The 25,361-nt window shown below is 42.2% G+C and overlaps 1 protein-coding gene across 5 annotated transcripts in view; it reads right to left on the bottom strand.

Annotated features, from left to right (window-relative positions):
• LOC118771819 (non-muscle caldesmon-like) overlaps positions 1 to 25,123 on the bottom strand; it is a 52,956-nt gene extending 27,833 nt beyond the window's left edge. For 2 of the 5 annotated variants that reach the window (XM_036519891.1, XM_036519893.1), the window contains exons 1-2: positions 24,777 to 25,123; positions 4,083 to 4,166 (exon numbers count right to left, since the gene is read on the bottom strand). The gene's annotated coding sequence lies outside the window, so the exon portion shown is untranslated. The remainder of the gene's footprint in view (positions 1 to 4,082; positions 4,167 to 24,776) is intronic. The other 3 variants (XR_005004627.1, XR_005004626.1, XM_036519894.1) reach the window with 3 other exon arrangements.
• Between the last annotated feature and the right edge of the window lie 238 nt (positions 25,124 to 25,361).

Raw genomic sequence — 25,361 nt, 5'->3', positions numbered from 1 at the left:
CACAGCACGCTGGGCCTGTCTGTCTGTCTCGGGAGGGAGGGAGGTCATCACTTCAATTGGCTGCATTCATGTTTTGTGCAGTGAAACAAGGTTGTGCTTCGACCATGTGACCATCATAACCATGCGTTATGATGTCTTTATTTGTGATGGAATACAGCTGTATTCATGATTTTACTATTTCATAATTCAGTAATTGTAGTATCATGGTATCGCCCCTATCAGAGCCAAAGCTGTCTGTGCAGCGCTGATATAGTACTGCTGAACCAGTATTAAATTCAACCTGAATATAGGCTGTAGCACAAGAGCAGAAACATACTGAAGTATGCGTCTTCTCACTATATACTGAAGCTCTACAAGCTACTGTTTTTTGCTCATTGGTGCTTGTGTTTGTACAGAAAGAGGCCTCCGTGTTACTCTCAGTTGACCCAGCTGAGATCCTCCTTTCAGGGGACACCGCTGTTTCTCCCAGACACTGTCAGCCTGGCGCCAGCAGACCGTATCGTCCTTGCCTCTTTGCTGGGGTCCCTTTCAGCAGGGTGCCGGTCTGGGGGGTGTGGCAGCGTGGCTGTTCCAGAGCCGTGCCAGTTCTTCACGACGGGGAAGTAAATATTGACTGTGATGCTCAGAGGCTGTGGTCAGTAGTGCGGGTGTTTGTGTAGACCAGGCTGGCAGGTGCAGGACTTCAGCAGGAGTGTCTCACACACACGCTCACACATATATACAATCACTGTGGCACGCCTCCGTACCAATAAAATCCCTTACAACCAAACCTCAGTGCACATCTCATACTGTCTGTAGAACACTGTCATATATGAAAGCATGAAATTAAAATACAAAATACACGCATATTAAACCATACAGTGGCCCCTGCACATGTGCTTGTGGCCCTAAGCATGAACAGGAGTGGTTTTTGTCCACTCCTTTCCATTAGAGTGTGCAGTATTTGTAGATGGCTGAAAATAGGTTAACGTGTAAAACTCTGGTGTGAGTTATTAGTTCATTGTGCCCTTTGGGATAAATGTGTTTTTGGATTTCACGGTTTGGCTAAGTGTTCCTCCAGGGTTTCGGGGTGTGGAAGCGTCGCCCCAAAGAAATGTGCGTGGGGGGGGGGGTGTCTCTTATGTAGTGGTATTGTTTGTGCTTTTTTTGTCTGTTATTCCCATGCCTACAAATCAAATAGCAAATTAAAACGCTTCCTATGAAAGATTTATAAAAATATAATTACTGTGGCTGGGTCCGCATTTAAGGGCCTATTTCTGCAAGAAATAAAGGCCAGACACTGGGCTTGGAAACCACTAGATGTTTTTCACCAGATTTCCAGCAAATCAGTTGACTGAGGACACTTGCAACTCCCCTACATTTTTGTCAAAAGGAGTTCATGAGAACAACTGAAGACATAGCCAAAAGAGCAGCGGCGTGTCCTCCTTGCCCTGCACAGGGAGACAGCACAAAGCAAAGCTGCACACTCGGAGGGAAAAAGCTACTTTATTTAAAAAAGGGTTTTTTTTTTGTTACAGTTTAGTTTGGCAGCTTATTAACTACATATTTTCCGGGTGAATTCATTATTAATTATTTCAGAATCATTACAGCCCATATCAGGATGTAATTACTTTCGGGAAACAGAACTAAACAATGTATTGTGGAATTTTATCACCAAACTACCCCCCCCCCCCCCAAAAAAAAAAAAAAGCAAATCCAAACACATGTGAAGAAATGCATTAGAATGAAAATTTGGAGGGAGAGTTACTTGTACTGGTTGTAAGTGTGATAAATCCCTTAATATTGGAGGGCACCCTGCCTGTACGGCACAGACAGTTATACTCTACGGTGTGTGAAACTGCCGTGTTTAACACCTGCTGCTTTTCTGGCAGGCCGGATATCGCACACAGCCCACCAACTGAAGTAAGATGCTAAAAGAGTGAGAAAAGGGAGCAGAAGTGAATGGGATTCCCTCAGATACAGTAGTGTTTTAGAATGCAGGGAGGACTGTTCACGCATGTTCTGTATTTCCACAGCTGTGCAGATCAATAAACACAGGGAACCATGCTGGGAGACTTTAGAGAGTGAACTTTTGTGCTCTACGTACTGTTGTGCTACCAAAAGATTTCGTTCCTCTCTTGTAATGAAACTGCACATTTGGGAATGGAGATAAAAAGAACGCATCAGGTCATGTGACCTGTAATTATTCTTAAAGTTACCCAAACCTTATTTATTTCCCCCTCCCTACAGTATGTTACCAGGCAGTAGTAATTCCTCTGTGGTTGCAGTGGTTGTGTCTGAAGAACTGGGCATGCAACCCAGAGCTTACAGGTTCAGTTACTTACAGGTTCAGTTGTACCTTTGAGTAAGGGACTTACTACCAGAAACATACAGAGTGCTACATGCTTTGCAGTAACAAGATATATATGTGTGAAACAAACTATAGCATGGAAACTCCTTAACGAATTCAGTAATGGCTGAATCTCCTCTGCCAGGGCTCCCTGATTAATGGTTTCTGGAACACTTTTTTGTGGATAAATTGTATATGTAGCATCATCATGTTTGACAGTGCTTGAGATTGTTTCCTGTGACTTTGGTCACCACACCCTTCACCCACACATAAGTGTTTTCAATATCTGTGACATCACTTCCCAGATTATCTGTGCGGTCCCTTCAAGTGGTACACTAATGCACACAAGTTTACACTTCCCCAGTAATGCCAGAATTACGGCCTTTTGTGACACAATCAATATGGCTTCCACTTTAAACTTGGACACACAGTCATTACTCACCCGTTCAGACATTTAGAAACAATTGAGGGATGATTGTTATTTTACATGGAATGTTTAGGGAGGATATAGTCTCCAAACAGCCGAGTTGGGAAAGGAACTGCGTGTAGTTTCAACAATGAGACACATATGAAGCCCGCAGTTACTAACAGCAGCCTAAACGTGTAAATCCTCTCCTTGAACAATAGCGCTTTGTCATTTCATTCCTACACAATGAGAAGACAAATTACAAGCTGGAGGCAGTCGTTCAGAAATAACAGCAAACCAGCCTGACCTGTGATGTGTAAATCTAGGAAGATTACAATGCACTGGAACTTCCGCCCACCAGCTTTTGGATTACAACCTCTGGACGTCTTCTGAACTACTGGACATGGAAGTACATCTTCTGATGGAAAATGGAGAGCATTACCAAAGCAGCTGCTATCTTTTGGTGCTTATGTGCCCCCTCAGAATTTTGGCACCTTTCATTTACCAAAATGGACACAGTGCATTACATTATTGTGATTTAGCAAATGCTCAGGAGCAATTTTTATCCGTTACATACATATTTTCTGAGGCAATTGTCGGTTAAGTACCTTGCCCAAAGATACGACAGCAGTGACCCAGCTGGGAATTGAACCGTCAACCTTTCGGTTACTCCTTACCACTATGCCACACTGCTGCCCATGAGGTTACATTAAATGCAGTGGATCAGGCCAGAACGGCTGCCTCTGTGTGAAGCGTTGCATGTGCAAACAAGTGAACTTAGCCTTTTCTCTGTCTCCCAGGTGTAGGGAACTCCTGGGTATTGGAGATATTCAAACAAACCCCTGCAGCTGCATCCTACCAGGACATTGATTTGTGCAGCAGAGACTCACACACACCCCAAGCATCCTTTATTGCACACAGTAGCTTTCTCATTACCAGATACAGCAGCTATTCCAGCTATGTGCACTTTGGCTCTGTTTGGGAATTAGCCAGGAGCGCACCATCACATCCAGTCCCTGTTCACAGCAAGGTCAGCTTGGCCAGCAGTCACAGCATTATAGTCACCTTTATCAGTTTAATCATCTTCAGCATCATCTTCATCATCATCATCTTCTTCATCATCATTGTGCTCATCTCAACCGATATTTCTATAGCTGCATTGATTGTGTGCTTAGTAATTATTAATGTTTTGATAAGCCCCTACAGTTCTTTGTAAAGCAGACAAAATTTGCCAGCTTTAGATAAAAACAGTAAGGGCTGATACACTGGCGAAAGTGTAAATCAGGGCTCTGGGGAAGGCGATAGCTACATGACACAGTGGGGTGAGAGGGGAAGGCAGAGGCTTACCTGGAGGAGTCTCAGAGAGTGGGTGGGTCTGCCAGGTGAGACGGCCGCTGCTCAGCCTCTGTGTGTGGGACTGCGGGGTGATTCCTGCGGAGAGCCAGGACACAGCAGATGAGCCTCTTACCCTGCGCAGACACTCCCCGATCCCTATCCTGTTTACTCCGTCCCGCAGAACAGGAGTAATTACAGGCATGTTTAGAGCGGCCCTTCCTCCAGTCGGAGAGAGAGCGCAGAGATAGCGATCGCCTCAGCTTTCGCATGCCGCGGCAGAGCTGACGGGTATCGCTTCAGAAAGCCAAGGGGCTCCTCGTCAGCATCAGCCTCCCGTCGGCTGTGTGTCAGTCTTCCAGAGCCCACTCTCGCTCTCTTCCCAGTGTGGCTGAGACGCGGGACGGCCAGGCAGCTGCAGTTACCCCTCAGCCATTAGCCCCGCTGTGGCACAAAGGCTGTTCTGTGTGTCTGGGTGTTAAGAGTAAAACGGTGCGGTCGACACTGCAGCTCCAGCAGGCTAACAGCGCGCGCGTCTGAAGGCTGCTTTGACTGGAACGGCCTTGTTTTGGTTGGCAGGGGTCCAGGCAGGCAGGGCTGGTGCAAATCCTCTGCCTGGATGGGAGAGGTGCAGCATGTGGCGAGCTGAAAACGCCAGCGTTTGCATGGGGGGGTGGCGGCGTCGGTTTAGGGGGGTGGGGGGTTAGGGGAGGAGGCTTCCCGGGGAGGGGGGTGTCCTGTCAGCGGCACGCCAGATGAGTGTTGTATCATTCCTCGTCATACCCCTATACAGCTCACGCACTGATCCCAGTGCAGCAGTGACACACCTGTCCATCTTTGGTGAATCCAGTTCTGACATGGGGAAAAATGAGGGCAAACTGAGCCATGATTGGCTGTCCCTTACAGAACTTTTTTTGATGCATGGCGGGCACCATAACAATTCAACAGTAACAACAGCAGAGTTGTTCATCGTTTAGTCCTTGGGCATCTCATGTTTAGCCTGGGGTCATGGGGTCTTTTCCATTGACCCCAGCTTTAGCAAGTCTCCAAGGAGACAGCCCTCTGCTTACAAAAGGCACAAGTTCATTACACTGTGACTCAAACAGTGAAATCCTTGACGCATAAATATTTAACAAATATGACTCTTACATTCATAGACCCAAAAATACATGTATTTATGTGATTTTGTGTAATGTGTGATGTCATGGCATTGGGAATGTTTGTAAAGGACATTTATTAAGATAAACATTGGCTCATGGCCATGGGACATGTTGAGAACCAAGTGAATGTGTCTTATATTCCCTCCCACCTTGGTGAATGGGTGGAATTTGTTCCATTTTACATGTCATTGCTTATGATAAATCTATATCAGCTAGTACATATTTACAGCAATCTACTTCAAATATATGGAAACCCTGAAGATCACAGAAACTAATGAAATCTGTGCAGTTCAAAATGTGAAAGCCTAAGACAGTGGCAATCTGTTTTATCTTAATTTATTCCCATTTTATGTTTTATAGCTCAGTTGAAATCTTTGGTATCTAAGTAATATAATCTTCAGTGACTGAACTAATAGTTCTGGTCTTTCATCAAAGCCAAAGGTCTTTGTATCCCCTGTTTACAAATAGACCGCACCTTCATACAATGCAGTATATCATAAATCTTTTTTGATACTCTTGTTTGTTACCAGCATTAACACTGCACTGCACTTTTATCCAGGAAAGATTTGTTCTGTAATCCTCCAAGTATGAGGGCATGACTTCTGTAGACCATCACCAAGCAGACATGCAATTGTGTAGGACGTCTGGAGGATGACAATATAACAGGATAAGTCTTGCTCCAGTGTCCCGCTCCCTTTCAGAACATCCTGACAACTTAGCAGAGAGTCTCACTCTTACTCTGAGAGTAGACCTGTGCTGTATGTTTCCCAGCCCTTCCATGTCCAGCTTGACTACCACAAGGTAGAAATCGAGGCAGCAAATCATTTCCATATGAAGGAGATTGCAGAAACATTCTAATTTTCACATCTGCAATTGATTTGACTTCCTGGGCACGCTGCCCTCTCCTCTTGTGGCCGTAAATCCGCAGAGAGAAAAAAAGGGCTTGAGTCACACTCCTTCAAAGCGGCCGCTCTTCTTTTGTGTTCGCTGGTTTAAGAATGCCGACCATCCGATAGTGATTCGCCAGCCTGTGATCAGGCCGGACGGATCCATGAATATGCACTACCGTAGCTGTGGTGACAGGCTGTGCTATCGAAAAATTAGGCTGTAGCAGGAAAATGCATTCATGTACGTCCTTGAGGAGAAACAGCATTCCAGTCATGGTTTTAACTGCAGTGCGTGAGTAATCGGTAGGATCGGCTGGGAGCTGGTTGCTATCCCTCTTTCAACAGCTCTGAGAACATTTCAGCCAGACAGAAAAATGACCAGTATCACTTTAGAATGACTGCAGAGCTCAGCTGATTTTTTTTCAAGACAATGTGAACTCTCGTAGAGTGGAATGAACAGGTTAGATTGCTGCGTACACTACTAAGGGAGAAGAGAATATAAAATATAGTACTTCATATAAAGGAAAATTAAATGCCACCTATCGTAAGAAAATATGGCATGATAGAGAGGTTCTTTGAGGTGCCCCATGAATGAAGACAGGTCTGTGTGAAGGCAGAAAAGGCCAGGAAAGAGCTCATGGTGGGCACCAGATTTTAAATCCATCTGCTGTACATGTACTGACAGGGTACCTGCTCCTGATCGTATTGACTTCCTGACAGATCTGGAGTTAACTAGTGTGAGAGTAAATTATCTGAATTTGGAAAACATTACTCACTGAATAATAACACAGAGCGCAGCCACACTGAAGAGCTAAAATGACCCACTGCTGATGCCAATATTTTGCAAGTCTCAGGGAAAATAAAGCTTAGGACTCTGACAATACAAAGCCTTTGTGGAATCCTCATGTTAGCAGCGAGTAGGCCCAAATCACTGAGCTCCAGTTTTTGGGATGAAAAAGGAGACTCCCACATTCCCAGACACTGGTTCACATTCCCAGACTAGTCTTGTGAATCACATCCTTAATTAACTCTCTATCTCCTGGCTGTACACTGAGATTACTGGACAGATTGGCAGCCATGACATCAAGCACTTTATATCAAATACTGTACCCCACAGAATATATTACAGTGGGCATATATTTTTGTCATTGTTTTACCAGATTTAAAAAATATATATTATTTTGAGAATTTGCATGAGAAAAGTGAAAACTAATGACATTGAACATTTTACTCTATAGTTTAGAGAAACAGTATTATTTAATGAACTCTAGTATGTCCACTTTAATGTTGTGGCAGTTGTGGAATGCTCTGTTAATGCCCTTCAATTACCAAGACCAAATTTTCATCTTACAAATTCTGCAGACTTGCATACAGGGGTCACTCAGGCAAGCCGAGTAGCGGCTTTAGAGGATTCACACATTTGTACGAATCTCTACAACAGTACTGTGCGTTACATAAAAACAAACAGAAGTGTGGGGGTTAACGCACTTCCTCGGGGTCTCTTGACCGGCCCAAAATCGAAAGTTTGGAAAAAGGACAGGCCGCACTGAGGCCCAGAAACACTGCAGGCCCTGTGCTTCACATTTTAAACATTAGCTGAACCAGACAGAACAATGGGAATGCATTGTTCCTCCTATAAAATAACAACTGTGATCAGGAGACACTTAGTGATGAAGGAGTCCAGTCAGCAGGGACACAGAACTGGTCATCAATTGTAGGAGAGCTTTGTGGAAATAGCCATTTCAGCTCACTCCTCTGAATTATAGTTCCCATATCACAGTCACAAAAACAATCTGTAAACTATTCTACTGCAATGAAATATCAACCACAGAAGCAAATCCAGCTCCTTATCTCTCACACTGAAAAGCAAAACAAATGTGTTTTAATATATTTCTCTTAAGTGTAGTCTACGAGTACACTGCATATTTCATTTTGCTCACCAAAACCAAGACTTTATAGGTCATTAAATATTTGGAATGTGAATGTAATTATTATTGCTGAGGTAATGTATTTATACATGCATTACTGCATGTTTTTTTTCTTTTCAGATTGGAAGTAAAATCCAGCAACATTATTAATTGATGAACTGAGAAAATTACTTGGATGTGAGATGTTAGTCTGTATATATGCATCATCGGTCACTGTGTGGGTTACGCCTTTTTTCTTAGCTTTGATCCATATACGTTTTTTGCACATATTTCAGATTTGCTGTATCCCTTGCATTAAAGCTGTTAAGTCTCTTGGAATTCCCTCCACACTGTGCTTTTTAGGATCACACCCAGAGGGATCCACACGCACCTGCATCAACTTCAGACTGAATTCAGTTTAAGGCGCCTCTGGACTTGGGCCTGTAAGCGTCATAAAACCTGTGTCTTGCTAACAGCAAAAACATTACTCCGCCATATATAGTTTAAGTGATCTCTTGTTCTCTTTGGAAATATTCCATTACTGTGATTTTGCTTTAAACAGCTAATTTCAAAGATTATTTGTACAATGTCAAAGTTCATGAGTTCAAGTAAAGTAACATGAAAGAGTCTAAGTTTATTGTATATTATCTTATTTATCAACTATTTAAAAAATGATGACAAAAAGAGTTTTTATATTCTTTCAAATACATAATTTATATTAGCATTTGGTATTACAGTTGGAATCACAAATCATATTCGAAGGAATGCATCTTAAGACATGAACCCAGCTGACCACTAACAGATGTTCAGCTACAAAAGACTTTCCCTGCTTTGTTTGCGGTTTGTTCAAAGCATGGTGCTCAAAATGCGCCCTCAGACGGTGCTAATGAGCAAACTCCCTATCAGACAGAAACAGAATGCACACTCCTAAAAAAAAAAAAAGGGAATTCTGGGATGTGTGTACAGTACATCAAAAGGCCGCTGCCTACTGGCCTGGCTCCACATGACCAAATATGGTAAGAAAAGCCAAACTCCATCCAGTTTACAAAAGACTGTGTCACATGACTCTCACCCCTGTGCACTGTCCAGAGAAGAAGGTCTAACCAGAGACAACATGCCAGACAATTCTGTGATCAGTTCTTACCATACTGTGCAGGCAAACCATACAAGTGGCTCCATGTTATGCATGAGTGTTCCTCTGTGTCTGCTCCCTCAGACAGGAAAGTGTGCTTATCAGTGCTCTCGGTTTAACTCTTATAGCTGGCTGGGGTTCTCATGCATCTATGCTATATTTTCATTTTTACAAATGGAAGCACACATTGCCTTTAGAATGTGTTTCCTCACACTCGGAAATGGCTCAACGCTTTGCCTTTGGTAAAATAAAGTCAGGAGCCGTGCACTGCTGTGAGAAATTGCTGAGGAGACTGCGAGAAGCTGTCAAGTGTGTCGGCCAATAGAAGGGGAAATGGGCAATGGCCGGGACCATGTTTCCGGCTACGAGGAACAGTCGCTCATTTCACAAGATCCTCCCTCGCATTCTTTCGCGTTCCCCCTTCCCCAGAATGTGTCATTTGTTCATGGCTGCAAAAGCAGCTTTTTTGAATGATTGAGGGGCTCGTTTTTTTTCCGGAAGCCAGCTTTCCTTGGGAGAGCCCAGTGGGAGAGCCCGAGAGGAGCGTGTGCAGATCACGCCAGACGTGAGTCATTCTAAGACCCCCGGGATCTGCTGGGCAGGTTCAGCCCCCTGTCCTGTGAGCACCACGCTTACTGTTCCTCACAGCACAACTGGCTGTCTTACTTCTTTAAGTTCACTGCCACCTCCCCTCTTTGGACACCTTTGTTCAGTATGGCATTTTTTAATATAAAACAGTCAGATTATTTGTGATATTTAACATGAGACTGCTTATAATGCAAATATCCAAAGTTGATGCAGACCAGGTTCTCTGGTGCCCTCTTAAAGCACTGTAACACCATCCATATTTACTAGTTTTTAAATGCACCCATGCCCTCCAAAGTCAGCTCTAGATTTTAGTCTGTCATTTGTATACACGTCAACAATCAACAGGGAAAACAGGACTTGTGTAAATTCATATTGTCCGTTTCATTCTAAGTTGCTTTGCTTATTCACATTTCTGTTCCTTCTTTGTTATTCATGTCTTTTAGAATTTTAAACCATATAGACTGTAACGGCCAACTTCTCAGCTCTTTCTCTTTGGTGTGTTTAAAATACTTTGTCTAAAATACTTTGAAAAAGATACTTTGAAAGTATCTTTCTTTTTATTGCTCTCTTGACTGGTAGCTAGGCTCTTAGCCAAGAGATAAACTGCATAACCTTTTGTCTCTAGTCGGCAGAAATGAACATGTCATACCAGATTCACTCTTTCTTTTTCCTCCTATTACATGCCATTAAGGTTAGTTGAGTATTAAATATAAACCAAATTATCATAGGAATGATTCATGATGATGTGTCAGTGTTTCTTATCACTGCATGAGGATGACTCTTTTATTTTTTATTGTTATAAACAGAGAGCATTATAATATTTTCTCAGATTAAATGGCTTCAATTGTTCTCTCTTTCTTTGCCTCATTTCTGTAAACCATGCACAGTCAGACTTCAGGCACCATATGCATTCATGAAAGCAAAATATAAAGTTCGGTCTGGAACATTTTATGGAGCATGTTGTATGGAACATAAAATGTATGGCTTATAAAACTGAGAGGTTCCTGATATCTCTGCTAAATGTTTGAGCTGCATTTGTCATAGTATCATTGTAGCTTGTAATAATACCGGTATGAAAGCACAGATGTCGAAAAGGCTGACTGAATATTTCTTGTGTTTTTATAATGTGAGAGGCTGATTCAGGAATGATGCATTTCCTCTTTAGCAGGCTGTGATATAACATCGATGGAGTAATTTTCACAGATTACCACTGTGTATCTGTTCACAAATGTGAAAGGGTTTTCATCAGTATCTAAGATACTGTCTGTTGTGCTTTGTGGACATTACACTCAGTTTCAACGACCAAATCAGAGATGCATTTTAACAATACTTTTGCATCAGTGTGGAAAAATGAGTCATTATTTGAGAAAACCAACTGATAAAAAATGACCCCAGGAAATTCTGTGCTCCTGTGCACATACATACACATTGTTAAAAACAGATGAAATTACAACCATGCATCTGACACATAACAAGCATGTACCAGATATACCAGATATCTTCTCTTTATCCCAGTCTCCTGGACAAAAGGAAGCCCTCACACCGACTCCTTAGTATAACAGCCGATGTTACATGAATATATTAATCAATGGCAAAGTCTTGTTTCATTCAGTAATCATAGTTACCTTATAGCACCATCAGCACCAGCTAGCACCAGCAAAAAGTTAATCAGCTTGCAAAATAGTTAGTACCATTACCATGTGCCCCTATGACAGTACCACTGTACCTCTGTGCTGTTAACACAGTGCTCACCGCATAGCCAGTGGATTTACTGGTTAAATATTTACATATTCAGTTTTCATTTTTACAACAATCTAGATTTTTGTAGGTGGTTATCCAAATATATTTTTATAAGTCTCCCCCTGGCTGGACAGAAGCACCAACAGAGGGGAGAAAGGATTGAGTGTTTTTGGCTGCATTTCGTAGTAGGGATCTCAAGGCCTGTGCAGAGAGGACTGGACACAGTAAGATTACATCACTGACAAGCATGACACAGTGAGAGATCACCGAAATAATGACCAAAACTGTGATGTATCGAAAAAGTGCGGCTGCATTTATTCAGGGTAAGTTGAAGTTTTAGGATAAATGTCTTTGGAGCCCAGGGGTGAGTTTTGCTCCTTACTGAGGACGAGAGCAGGGATGACAGATCGGGGGAAGATCTGGAGAGCGGCCTAAAACACATTCCTGTAAATTAGCAGTCTGTTTCGGCTCGGCCTGTCACCGTGACGCACTGAATGCAGGGCTGTGTAGCTGACACTGACCGGGAGGATATGAAACTGGGCAGTGAAAGGAGAGGGTACCCTGCTACACTCGCCGGGTAGGCCGGTTTCCGTGGATGTGAACGGAATCTGTGCAGACCCCGCATTCCTGCCTGCGGCTCTCCGTCCCCCTTCCCAAAGCCTCCGCTCCCAGCCCCCAGCCCTCAGCGCTCAGAGCTCCGCCGCCACGCTACCAGATCCAATTTTTCTGCATATTTCTGCTCGCTGTTATTATTAGCTTGGCAGATAGCCAACTTTCAAGAGTAGCAAACTCACGGCCCCGAGGCAGGAGAATCTAGTCAAAGCAGCCAGCTTGGTAGAGCTTATCACCACTCCTTTTAGCCCAGCAACAGTTTTGCTCAAATCAATCAAAGGTATTGAGGCAATTCTTTTTAATAAATAGGCCTACGCTGTATTTATCTTTCCAGAAACCTCACCATTTTTTCCCGCTGTGGCTTTAAGTATCGACTTGCTGCCAGGAATTCCTGGAGACAGGACTCTGTCAGACAAAACAAAGCGTTCTGCCTCTCATTGTTCCTTTTTGGAAAGTCTCGGAACTTTCATGGTGAGTTTGCTCTCCTTCGTCCTTCAGTGCCTCTCTGAAAGCTGCATTATCGACCTCTGCAGAAACGTGAACTTTTAAAAGGCAGTGAGAACCAGTAATACTGTTTCATACAGCACAGAAATAAGTAGGAAATCCACCGTGGAAGTTCTCCAAGAGTGATAAGTGTCTTTAATAAATTAAAATCACTGTCCTGGGAGTCCAACATACTCAGGATCCAAAGAAACCCAGGAGATGTTTAAGAGCTTTAAAATTGCTCTACACATATAAATTATCATTCTTAATGACCTTAAAACATGCTGGTTCCAATAATATTTACATGAAAGCTTTTATGTGATGAGACATTTGATTACATATTCCACAAAGTGTAGTCTTTGGGTCAGAGTGCTCCATATTATCATTTGTAAATTGTAAATGTTTGCTTTATCTCCATTTCTATTGGTGTCTCAGTAAAAAAATCTGAAAAAGCAGTCACATATCACTTCATGTTTGTTTGTACTCCTCTTAATTTTATACAGAGTATTATAAGAAAAAGTAGAGCCCTGAGTTACCACATGGTACTTCGATTCATTAATCTGAAAACTAGTATTTACTGTAAGTCTGACATGAAATTTTAAATGTTTGCAGCAAGTATACTTCCTCCGGGCTTCTCTGTTATGGCAAAATGGAAATGAGATTATGAAACCTCAGGACCCTGGAGGCACAAGCCAAGACTTAAAGACTGCTCCCTTAAAACGAATGACATTTTAATCACATTGCCCACACTGGCTGCTGCTTCCTGTCTGTATGTGTAAAAAATAATTCCCTTCACATGTGGTGGTGTCGCACATGGCACTGATGAACAAAGCTTACCTGTGTCTACTGAGTGACTGGGTGATTGTCGTTTCATTTCAGATGGGTCCAAGCCGCAGAATGCAGAATGTAGGCCTAACTTTACTGCTCATTATTGCTGTGAATTGTGAAAGGGGTCCAGGTGGTCCCACACAGGCCTGGCTAATAAAAAGCGACGTGTTTCTGCCTTAGCTCTGCAGAAAGCCAGATACTCACTTAAAACACCATTCCTGATGGACAGCCTCAACAAGTGTTCACCGTTTTCATTGCTTCTCTGTGGTACTCCTTAAACACACCCTCAGCAGGTCTGCCACTTTGCTTCCCCCAGCCCTCTCCACACAACTGCAGGAATAAGACTGGCTTGCATTGTAGAATTTCATTCCATGGCTCTAAAGTGAGTCTACATCGATATGAGAAGTTATTAGTCCTTATGAGAATGGAATTAATTATCTGATCGACAGTATTAATAACACTCGTAATGGCATCCATATGCATCCTGTCATTATGTGCTCCAGTCTGCAGAGAGGGAATGACCAACAGCAGCTTTTCTGATTTTGTAATGAATAGTGGTTTTCGGCTACTGACACAGTTCCACAGTTGGCTTACTCTCGTTTCATTACGAAGAGGTTTCTGCTCCTATTGATTCTCTTCATCCACGACACTGTCATGCCTCCAGCTGCATTGGAATTACGTTCTACCAACATCAGAAGCATTGGCAGTTATGAAACGGTACGGTCATCAATAGGTGCCTTCCACCGAATCTTATGCGGTGTAGGAGCCTTCTCACAAGGTACAGAAACGCCCCTGTGCCAACATATGCGCCTGTGCTGAATTTCTGATCATACTCCAATTTAAAGTCGGTGCTGTTGACAGCAGTTATTCTGCTTGCTCTGTCAGGACACGGTCAGGTAAGCCGATGATTGATTTGCCGGAACTGAACGAGTCCAGGCTGACAAACACAGGCTGCCTGCCACACACAGTGGTGTACCCTGTCTTCCGAATGTACTCATCCAACATCACAATGCCGGTGTGCACCAGCATGCTCCACTGGGAAGCCCACTCGGCCCCCAGTGTCAGGCTTTGATGTTCCAGTTAAATTGCCTTTTCCCAGTGCCTCACAATGACATGTGCAGCGGGAGAGCGGGTCGGACGCATTCCCGTGCTGCATGTAATACATTCCGGAGAGACCATGGAGGACTCGTAAGTTATGAGTATGTTTCTGATTACACCGTACCAGAGCCTGCTCTGAATAAATGAACTCATAAAAGAAAAACATTACAAGGTAGAGAACATTACAAGGCAGGAAGAAGGCTCTTGCTACATCACAGCGTTGCATATTGTACATATCGTTTTCAAAGACGATTTGATGTGCAATGCCTTGATATGCAACAGATGTTCCATTTCAAAAGTTACGAGTCATATGTGTCCTCTCCGTCCTTAATCTTATTGACATAACTACAAGTCCCATTCAGGTCTTCAAGATCAAGGTCATGGAGACTAGCACTGGTTTCATTTCACTGGTCTCAGTTCAGCGCAAGAGCTGTGAACCAGGGCATCAATGTTCTGGTTATTCACATGCGCTTTAAACATGAGTGGGAAGGGACTGTGTGCTCAGACAGCGAAGGCTTCTGTGTGTGCTTTGTCCTTAGTTTTGAGTATTGAATTTCAGGCATTTTTGGTGTTTCTTACACAACCTTTTTTCATTTGTTTCCAAATGTAAATAAAGAAATAAAAGGTGACACTCCTTAATACTGTAAATTACAAAGTAAGAAACTTTCGACTGAAGTTAAGTATAAAGGGCAGTGTGGTTAGAATGAATCAGGGTATACAGTATGTGAGGCATTGCACTGGTATTGCATGCGTCTTCATCTCTACAGCACTCCTCTCCTACCATACTGAATCACAGCGTCAGGCTGCAGTATAACACACAAACTAAATGTGATTACTGAAGAGTCTGTGCACCACACGCTGCAGTCCCCGAGAAGCAGCATTCAGCACAAACCCAGCACCTCCACACTGCCACTCTCACCTCCTGCATTTTCATAGTCCCAGAGGAATCCTGGAGATTCGTAACGCACTCCGAAATAACACTGACTATAGTGTAGCAAATCTCACACTTGTATGCAGACTTTTGGATTTCCATGTTGTGTCTGTGGTGCTATACTTATCTCTTTACCAGGTACTGCTCTTATTGTTCCCAGTTTTTAGAAACACCAAGAGACACTAGTCAGAATGGTGCTAAGGTGGCTGTATAATTCTGGGTAAAAAAATCAAAATGAACTCTCTTCTTTAGAGAGGTAAATGTGAGGAGAGCTCATGGGATCCTCCTGGGAAGAAACTAAAGGAAAATAAAGAGCAAACGTCCTCACAAAGACATTTCCTGTACTTGTTTTATCAGATTAAGAAGCTGCCCTTGGGAGAAAGTCCTGCCCAGCCATCTTACTAATGTCCTGTGTGCTGTGTTACTCTGGAAAAGAATATGAATATGAATTACAACCATTCGGGAGTGACAAAGGGCACAGTTCCCCTGAAGGAATGAAAATCTTACCAGTGACAAATGAAAAATAGAACTCCTGCATTTAGTAATATCAGGCAAAAACTACATCAAGAAGAACAGTAAAGGGACGGCAGTGTTTCCCAGTCCAATATCTCTGATTCTGAATCCCAGCACAGCAGGCAAGGTTAGACTGCAAATGGCAGCATAATGCAAAGTTAATGTTGCTCCTGTGTATCCTTTGACATCATGTAAACACTATTTAAAGACCATTTGTTAGACTATGTGTTCACTTTCGCATGATGCATGGGTGCAACTCTCAAGGATAATTGCAAGCCAGTGTGTCTGCTGTTGTGCATTTGTATTTTGCGTGTTTCTGGCACTGGTTTTCAGCTCACTGCCCATTTACTTGGCTGTTCTTGACCCATGCTATCGTTCTTGTTTCTTAAGTGAAGGATATTTAATATTTCATGCCATATTAGTCTTGTAAGTCAGACTGGAGTGGTTGTCAGGCAAATAAACACATTAATGAATTAACAGTACTAATCACAAACATATTGATGGAAGTCTCACTGGGTCAATCCATTGAGTATGACAGCCAATCACAGCACAGAGGGGTAGAAGTTAAGATTTATTCCCTCAGCAGAGCACTGCATTCCTCTGACATTAATCTGGCTGTGAAGAAACCCAGCAAGAGACCCAGGCAGAGAGGACACAGCCCATGACCTCACCCGCAGACTGTGTGTGTCACATGCGTGTAGATCACGCAATAAGACAAAGGCAACACTAAATGCAACACCGTACTTGTATTTCCATTTGCCAAACTTGTGCTGTTATCTCACAACAGAAGCGGGAACATGCAACCCCCTTCTCAGCTGTATGGCGTGTTTCTCATTTTTAGGAGAGAGGATATCATGCATGTGGTGCTGGTCATTCCTGGACTTTGAAGGCTCAACCTGTGTGGACAAGAGCCAGACTGTGCCTGTGGGGTGAAGCCACTGTAAGTGTCACCGCAAGGTGTGAGTAAAACTACAACTGTTGGTGTACCTCCGTGGTCCTGTTCTACAAATGCCCATCTAATACACACTGTTGGAAGGTTGCTCATTCCATTTCATGCATTTATCACTGACATTGTAATTGGAATTCAGCACCTCTGAACTTGTTTGTTGTAGGATAGCAACAATTGAAAGGCAATTTTGTGGATTGTCATTGGGTACCTGTCCTTAGTGTTCCTCATTACCTAATCTGACAACATGGCTGTTACTTACAAGTGCCCTGTTTTAAGAGTACCACCACTCCATGTGGGAGTCTGGGATTGTGAGGGCTACAGAGATTGGAGCATGAGGACAAGGCCCTAACTGATTGCCTAATTACAGAGACATTAAAAATAGGAAAAGAAATCTGAAATGGAAAGCAGTAGATTTCTGTCAATTGGTTTGAGCCAAACTGAAAACCATGTAAGGAGCAGGGCCCTGGCTTGGCATTACTGCTGCGCCACAGAGCCTTTCCACAGCGGGCTGCCCGCCTAATGTATGACCGGTAGTACATAAAGTCCAAATTCACCATGGGCTCCTTTCCTGAGGAAGGAAAGCTTGAAGGTACAAACCTCAAGGAAACCAGAGGAACTCCACAATGTTATATTACAAACAAAGCATCTGCAAAGCACCCACTGCATATTTGCAGGGACCTACTGTACATAAACAAAACGAGGGGCTTCTTATTTCACTACTGAGGAATGCTCCCATTTTTCTTGACAATCCCACAAGTTATGCAGATCCCGCATTTCCAGTGCACTCCAAGTAGCTGTGCAACCCACTGTGCAGTTGTAGAACACAATGTGCCAGAAGATGCTTCTGAGATTGAGCGTGAATGCATGATGTTAGCATGGAATACTTAAAATAAAGTTAACTCAACAACAGCCACTATATTAAAGTTCTTAAAATGATGGTTGTCAGGACAGCATTAACTATGCTACAGTTTATAGTAGGGCAAACAGCTATACTCGTGAAGACATTCTTGAACTGGAGCGAAAAGATGTACTTCTTTGTGACTTTTTTTGTGTGGGGGGAAATTCAATTTGCGTTATGACATTTTCCAAGATTTTTAGAGGGCAACAAGAAACTGAAACATGCTGAAACTGTCAAACAGGTTTAACAGACTTTATGTGGAACATTTTTGGGTTTGCTTTTTCAAGTGAAGGGACAGAATGGCATAATAAGAGTTGCAGAATAACTTTTCAGCAGAGGCTGCAGACCGCCACGAGCCTTTCAAGTCAAATGTCAAAAGAACATGATCTATAGTCAAGAGTAAATCTAGAGACAGTGAAATATGGCTAGTATTAGTTGAATGAATGAGTGCTATAAAAATGGGAAAAATGCCTTTGGTGTTTGTGGATCTGGATCAAGGACAAAAGGAACAAAATGTATTTTACACACTACAGACTATAGCCAGCAACGACCAGCAAGTGTGTCATATTTGAGATAAATCTGAGAATGTTGTGAATAGTTATTCAAGGGAGGAAAAGCAGACAAAATATTACAGAGGAGGCAAGCAACCAAGAAAGAAATGGCCCTCACTCTGGCTTAAAGGTCTAAAAATGGCCCTCAGGTGGTCAATTTGCAACTCAGAAATGAGAAAATCAGAATCTGAAATGATGGACTTCCATTCAAAATGAGGGCATACAACTATGTGCAAATATTAATCATATGGCTTATTAAAAATATCTGCAATGATGGGAATGCTGAATGCACAAATAGGAGGCCATGTTTGAAATGGTTGTTGTTAGTGAAGTAATACAGACAAACAGCCGCACTCGAAAAACATTTAAAAGCCTTCTCATGTAGTCAGCAAATAAAGCCAAAAATCAGTGTAACTACAGGAATTTTGAAAACAAAGGAGAATGAGAAAAGTGGCCAGGAAGAAAGAGGGAAACATGGAGGAGGGTGATGAATGCGATACTGTATTCATAATGGCAGGATGCTGTAGGGAAATTGCTGAATAACCGGGGTGAAATTCAACAGTTTCTAACAAGGCGCTGACTGCATTTATAAGCAGCGCAAGTTACTGTGCTTTATATAAGACTTATAATAACAATAACAAGGCAATAATTCATAGAAAATCATACTTTCCCTTTTCTGGCATCCTGCTTCATTGACATTGCTCACTGCCAGTCTGTTCCAGACCTGACCTCTCACACTAAATTAAAGCTGTGTCAGGTCCACAGGTCATAATGCATACATTACTTCACACGGGTTACAATGACTGATTATAATAACTAAGCCTAGCTTTGAAAGGTCATCAAAAAGGTGCCACATCATTTGGTTCCAGGCTGGATGTCAACCTGATGCTCGGACAGCAGATAACATGACATCTATCGACGTCTCCAATAGATAACTCAACAAATTTCACACTCACTGCATCAGACGCAGGTTCCAGTTGACTGAACCCTTAAGACTTCCTATTGGCAGCCTCAATAGCACAACCATCTTGTGTAAGGCAAAGCGCTCAAGCAATTAACAGGACGGATCTTGACCCAGGCATGGCTTTACGCTTTGCATAGAGGGAGCTGGCACATGAGGGTGCTCATATTGGGAACGGGGTGCTACTGTAGCCCTGCCTCCCACACTCTCTGGCCTAGCATCCATCAGAGTCCCATTTCCAATCCCAGCAGCCAGGCCGTCTGACTCCGGAAACGTAGGGCCGTGCTCCTAACATCCTGCCTGGACCCGAGCCTGCGCCAAGCCCTAGTTATCACCCTGCAGAATTAGCTCTAGGTTCCTCTCTGTGGAGCAGAACCCACAGAGGCAAACCCCAGCTCTGCTGAGCATTCCAAAGGCTGTTCCAATCATCTGTCACCGGCTTCAATCTGGTCCTTATAAGGCCAGCGCATTCTCCTCATATTTTCCAAACACCACCGTATTATCAGGTACAATTTCACTCATACTCTGCCATTTGGCTGAAAAAAAAAACACCAGTGTGGTTTTCTTTCCAGGCAGATGGGGGCACTTCTTATTCCATGAAATTATGCACAATATAAGTCATAATAAAATGCAAATTCATAGAGGAAAACCAATAAATTAGGAGGCCTATCGTCTCCTGGAACACTTGTCTACATCATTTAGCATTATGATGCCTATAATCTCGTCATATTATGACTAAATACATTTCCATGTATTTTTCTAGCGTTTTCTGTGCTAGTTAAAACACATCCACACTGTTCCATACTGGCGTGCTGGAAAAAAAGGCATGGTGGTCTTTCAACTGCTAAAAGGGCTATTAAAGAACTGTTTCCTCCCTCTCAACTAATAAAAGCCTTTTGCTTTTTGCATTTGGGTCTAAACAAGTAAGTCCATGGGGAGCTTTCTCACTTTCCGTCTCAGTTGTATAACTGCAGCAGTGCTATGTCGGGTGTAGCTGGTCCCTGAGAGCTGGCTTAGCTGCTGGCTGGGCCTCGGGTGCGGACAGAGGTACAGCCTGCTGAGTGGAGAGGTGCCAGCCTCCTGGGTCAAAGCCTCACTACTGTTCACCTCAGAAAGAGAGAAGACTCCGCCGGGGGAAAGTGCGCATGGATTTATTTTGCGTGACTGTACTGTTACCAGAGATTTTCAGAAGACATTTCAGCCAAGCAAAACTGAAAGGCAGTCATTTAGAAAGCAAGCTCAGAAGTCTTGACTCCATGCCCACAACATACTGAAGACATACTGGTTTTTGAGGACAAAATTGCTATAGATTAGTCTAGTTCGACTAGTCTGAATGATTGCTACAGCTGCCTGTGTTAACATGCATTTTTGTGACTTACGTCTCTGTGGTTTGTGACAAGGATTATGCAAGTTATTTCAAACAAAGGGTGAAGTGAAGCCAGATGTCTGAGTATTTCATCGTGCAAACTGAAAATAGGATCGGAATGTTCACTGCTATTAAATGAACATAAAATAATGTTAGAAGCATAAAGGGAGGGGGGGTCTTTGCCCACCACTAAGTACCAATATAATGATGTTTGACAAGGAGGTGAATACATATACTGTTTCAATGTCTGACATTGGAAAGTAATCATAATTAATGGTTTTCATCACAGAAGTGAAAGAAATCGGACTGGTTTCTCCATATGGAACTAGACAGAAAACATATAGACCATTGATTTAGAAAAAGCCAATCATTTCAATGATGTCTGCTGAAGCGTAAACAAACAAAAGTCATATTTTTTCCTCAAGCAGTTATCATATTCCTGTGACTTACCTGATATTATTTCCATGCAGTCTTACATGAACCTTTAATGCTTTAATATAAATTATAAAAGTGTAAGTTATACTTTAACTGTGCTCTGATTCACATTTCTCACGTATGGCACTTACATGGCAGAAAATCTGAAGACTAAAATTTAAAAAGTGATGCATTCAAACAGTAATACATATATTACTGGCAACAGCAAAACACAGAAATAGGCTGTTGGGAGGAGACAGATTTTATCCATTGAGTTGAAACATGGGTCAGATTAAATGAAAATAAGATGTTGTCTCTAAAATGCACAAAACAGCATCATCAAATGCAACCATGTAGTGCATTTGTATTCACATAAATATTGGACCCACAAACAAAAGCTTTATGTATATGAAGGAAACTCCAGTGCATTATGGTGTTTAAGGATGTGGAAGGGTTTATACTAGAGGAGGAGGATATGGTGAACCTTACCGTTGTTCAGGTAATTTCTGTCATTAATTGTGAGCAGTAAAGCATATACTTAACAGACTACTAGTTTGTATTTAGTTATGCCACAGCTATTGATTGACTGTCTGACAAAGATCTAATCATGTTTTTAGACATTATGTCTGCATTTCATATAAGCAGACGGTAAAATGAAAATTGATCTCCCAAAAAATACTTCCCTGCGAGATGTTATCTCCCCAGTAAACATATTTAATTGATATATGCTGCATGTTATTTTTATGTCGAATAAAAGACCAGTGGCATAGGCCTTACAGTATAGAGTGTTTTGAGCTGATCTAAACGGAGTAATTAGTTGTATTAAACTGTAACTCTGTCGCTCAGCCGCTGTGATTATCAGTGTCACACGCGGGATAACTGGCCAGTCGCGCGCAAATTATTCTCCATGTGATGCCACTTCAAATAAGTCAAAAAAGGCATTTCAGTGTTGTTTCATACTGTCATTCATAATATTACTTTAAACGTGTAATGAAACCTTGGCCCCTGGGGTGTGCTGCATTGGCGATTTTAGACTCTTTTTAGGGGTGCTCAAGCACACCTGTCATTTTTAGCCCTTTCACGTTAGAGGGCAATATTGTAATAACATTAAATAACGTTACAGTTAACAGCAACAACATAGCTAGAGCATCAACAAAGTCACATCGCCAATACACTGTGACATTTGCCACTTAAAATGGAGAATTTCTCAGAAATAACATTTAACCTTTTTGGCAAGAATGGAGACTTTTGAGACTTGGATGAAAACCAACGTACTGGACAATCCAAAACAAGGAGGTGCGCCTGTCAAAAGAAAAATTAGGGAACAAATGGAAAAATACAACAAAAGACATAAAACCATCAATGAAGATGAAATTAATAAAACAGGAAGGGAAACACGAGGACAACACAAAGAAATCAACAACATGGGCAATCTGGGTTTTAAGAGACTGGGTAGTCAAAAACGAGAAACATGATTTTGAATCATTAAATGCTGAGGGTCTTAACAAGATGCTGCGGTCCTTTTACGGAACAGTTCAACGTCAACTGGACAAGAGTACACAGTCTCAGGTTTTTTGGCCTTGAGAGGAGGGCTACTGGGCACCACCTGTCACAGAGAGAAACACTGGAGCCGAGTACTGTCATCAACAGAAACAAATGCTCACCCTTCAAGTTCCAGTCATGAAGCAATGGCAACCACCACAGCAAGATCAGAATTCCAAACGTCAACTCTCCCACGTACCTCGTTTGATCTACCATTTTCAATGTCAAATTTTACAATAAATGGAAACGTTTGATTTAATTTCAATAAATGAGTACGATGTAGCTTATAGTCACATGAATGTATCCACTTCACCAGCTAAGCAGACACTGTGTAGCTGGCTATATCAGAAATTTCTAGTTACTGTAGTTTCAGTGGCCGGAGCATAGATGCATAATGTATAGTGATAGTTAATGTAGGCTAATATAGTACATTTTAAAATAATTAAATTATTAAGTTAAGTTATTATAAAGTTTGGATGTGTCAAGCTAGCTATATGAATGGACTATATTCTGCAGATGTGCACATATTGTAATATATATTTTTGTTCAAAAATAATAAAATAGTAGCCTAATTTGAGTGCAGAATTATTTCTTTGGTAAGTAGCCATGGTATAAGTGGAATAAACCACTCCTGGCGGTGCAGTTCTAAGGAAATAAACCACTTCAGGGTGGTTAACGGCCCCTTGGCTTTGCCGCGGGGCCGCATCACACCACCCTGTTGTGGTTTATTCCTTATTTAGAAAGTGTCTGGTTATCTGCTTGCACAGTTGCCAGCTAAGGAGCAAACTGATGCACTTTATTATTTTAGTTAAAGTAATCACAGTGTTTCTTATTATGACAGAATTGGGCTTTATGGTATATTTACAGTACATTTATGGACAGTGGATTGAAGCATTGGAACTAACCCTGACTCACTGGAAATGACTGTTTCTCCATAGATGGATATATGATTTTTTTTTTTTTTTTAAGAAAACAGCCAGGAGTAAGGTCAAAATGATGTTACCTCACTGCATTGCCCACAGCAACCCAATATTCAATTAGAACATTGTTATAAATTGATATGGATCAATTTATACCTTTTATTAGATTATAAATTCTATGTGTGGTTGTTACATTTGCCTTTTGGTTGACAGCACAAAGAGGGAGAGAGGAGGATAGAGAGGGAGAGAGAGCAGGATGGAGTCAGCAGAAAGAGAGAGAAAGCAAGAAAAATATTTTGTGGAGTAAAACTCATGTTACTTACTATACATTAAAAGTATTATTGTTGTAGATTAAAATATCATATATAGAAAAATATTAATGTATGAATTGTTATCCAGTGAAATGAGTGATTTAGCAGGGGGGTTGAACACTTTTGCAAGGCACTGTATGGATGTCACATTGTCATTAGGGGCTGAGCCCCCTTAAAGGTCTGATCCTAGAAGCGCCCCTGGTGTGCTGCAAGAATAGGGGCTCGCACTGTCCCGATCGCGCATAAAGAGCTGACGTTGAGCTGGCCTGGCAGACCGGGGCGCCAGACCGTTTCCTCTCGCTCGCGTTGGTGAAAGTGGGAGCGCAGAAACATCACATTCCGAACGGAACGCCTGTGTAAGCGCAGTGCTTTCGATAGCGCCATAGCGGTTATCCACAACTTTTCTACTTGCACAGTCATCAGTAGAAGAATGATTACTATAAAGTGCAAACACAAACTCGTAAAAAAACATTAATATGTGTTGCATTGTAGGTTGAAGACTTTTTTTTTTTTTTTTTTTACCACAAATAAGTAGTACCACAAGTTTATACCAGCTATAAGATCAACCAGGACAATAAAAGCATCACCTGCATTTACTTGATTTCATATGCATTACTTTAAAAGAATCTTACACATGTAAAGCCGGCTAATGACTCGGATGTTGCTTTGGTCGCACTTTTCAGATTCACTAAAATGCCAAGTAATATCACTCTCGTGCGCCAGCGCACCAAAGCATCGATTTCAACAGACAACTGGCATTGGCAGTAATGTAACGAGGAATCTGGATGAGCATGCGAACTGCGTTGTCTACGTGCCTAATCTAATATTTAAAGAATCCCAGCAAAACGAATCTGCTTATGTCCAAACGTTCAGTATGAAGTCCCCAAATACCGGAATACTTATGAGGAGTAAACTTACCTGGATCGCCGTGGAACAAATTTGTGCTTGGACGGGTTTGGAAACAGGCGCAGAGAGAGCGAAGAGGAGCGCAGTCAGACGCAGGAGACTGATTCAATAAAACTGCAGGCGAGTCCTAGCCCCTCCCATTGAAAACATCATTGAGTCACATCTCCTTATGTTTACATGCATTGTACGCTATTCTAATTTCCAGCCTATAGCTGCTCTGTGGTTTGACCTAAAGAATGCATCAAAGTGCCTACAGTTATACCGGCCAGGTCAAGAAGCCGTTCTTCAGTTTGCAGGGAATAAATAAATAAAAATACCAAGGCCTAAAAAGCTTTGAAAATTCGAGCAAGCTGCCAACTCTGACTTGCAGTATGCCCTTTTTTGGTTATCCTTCACGGGGCCTCTGAAAGAAAATCCTCTGTCAGGGACAATCATATGAAATGTTAATCTTGGTTAAAAAAGGGGAGGGGAGGAGGGTGTGTCAGTCTCCACGCTTTGAAAAGCAGGGGGGATTGTGAGCAGAAATCCCATACAAAAGTAAAACATATTGCAATATATCGAGACATATTCTGTTTAGCCCAAGAATATAGAGCAGAT

The sequence above is a fragment of the Megalops cyprinoides genome, chromosome 25, assembly GCF_013368585.1.
Source record: "Megalops cyprinoides isolate fMegCyp1 chromosome 25, fMegCyp1.pri, whole genome shotgun sequence".
NCBI classification, from domain to species: domain Eukaryota; kingdom Metazoa; phylum Chordata; class Actinopteri; order Elopiformes; family Megalopidae; genus Megalops; species Megalops cyprinoides.
Note: the sequence above shows the minus strand (reverse complement) of the source record. Positions and strands in the feature narration are given on the sequence as shown.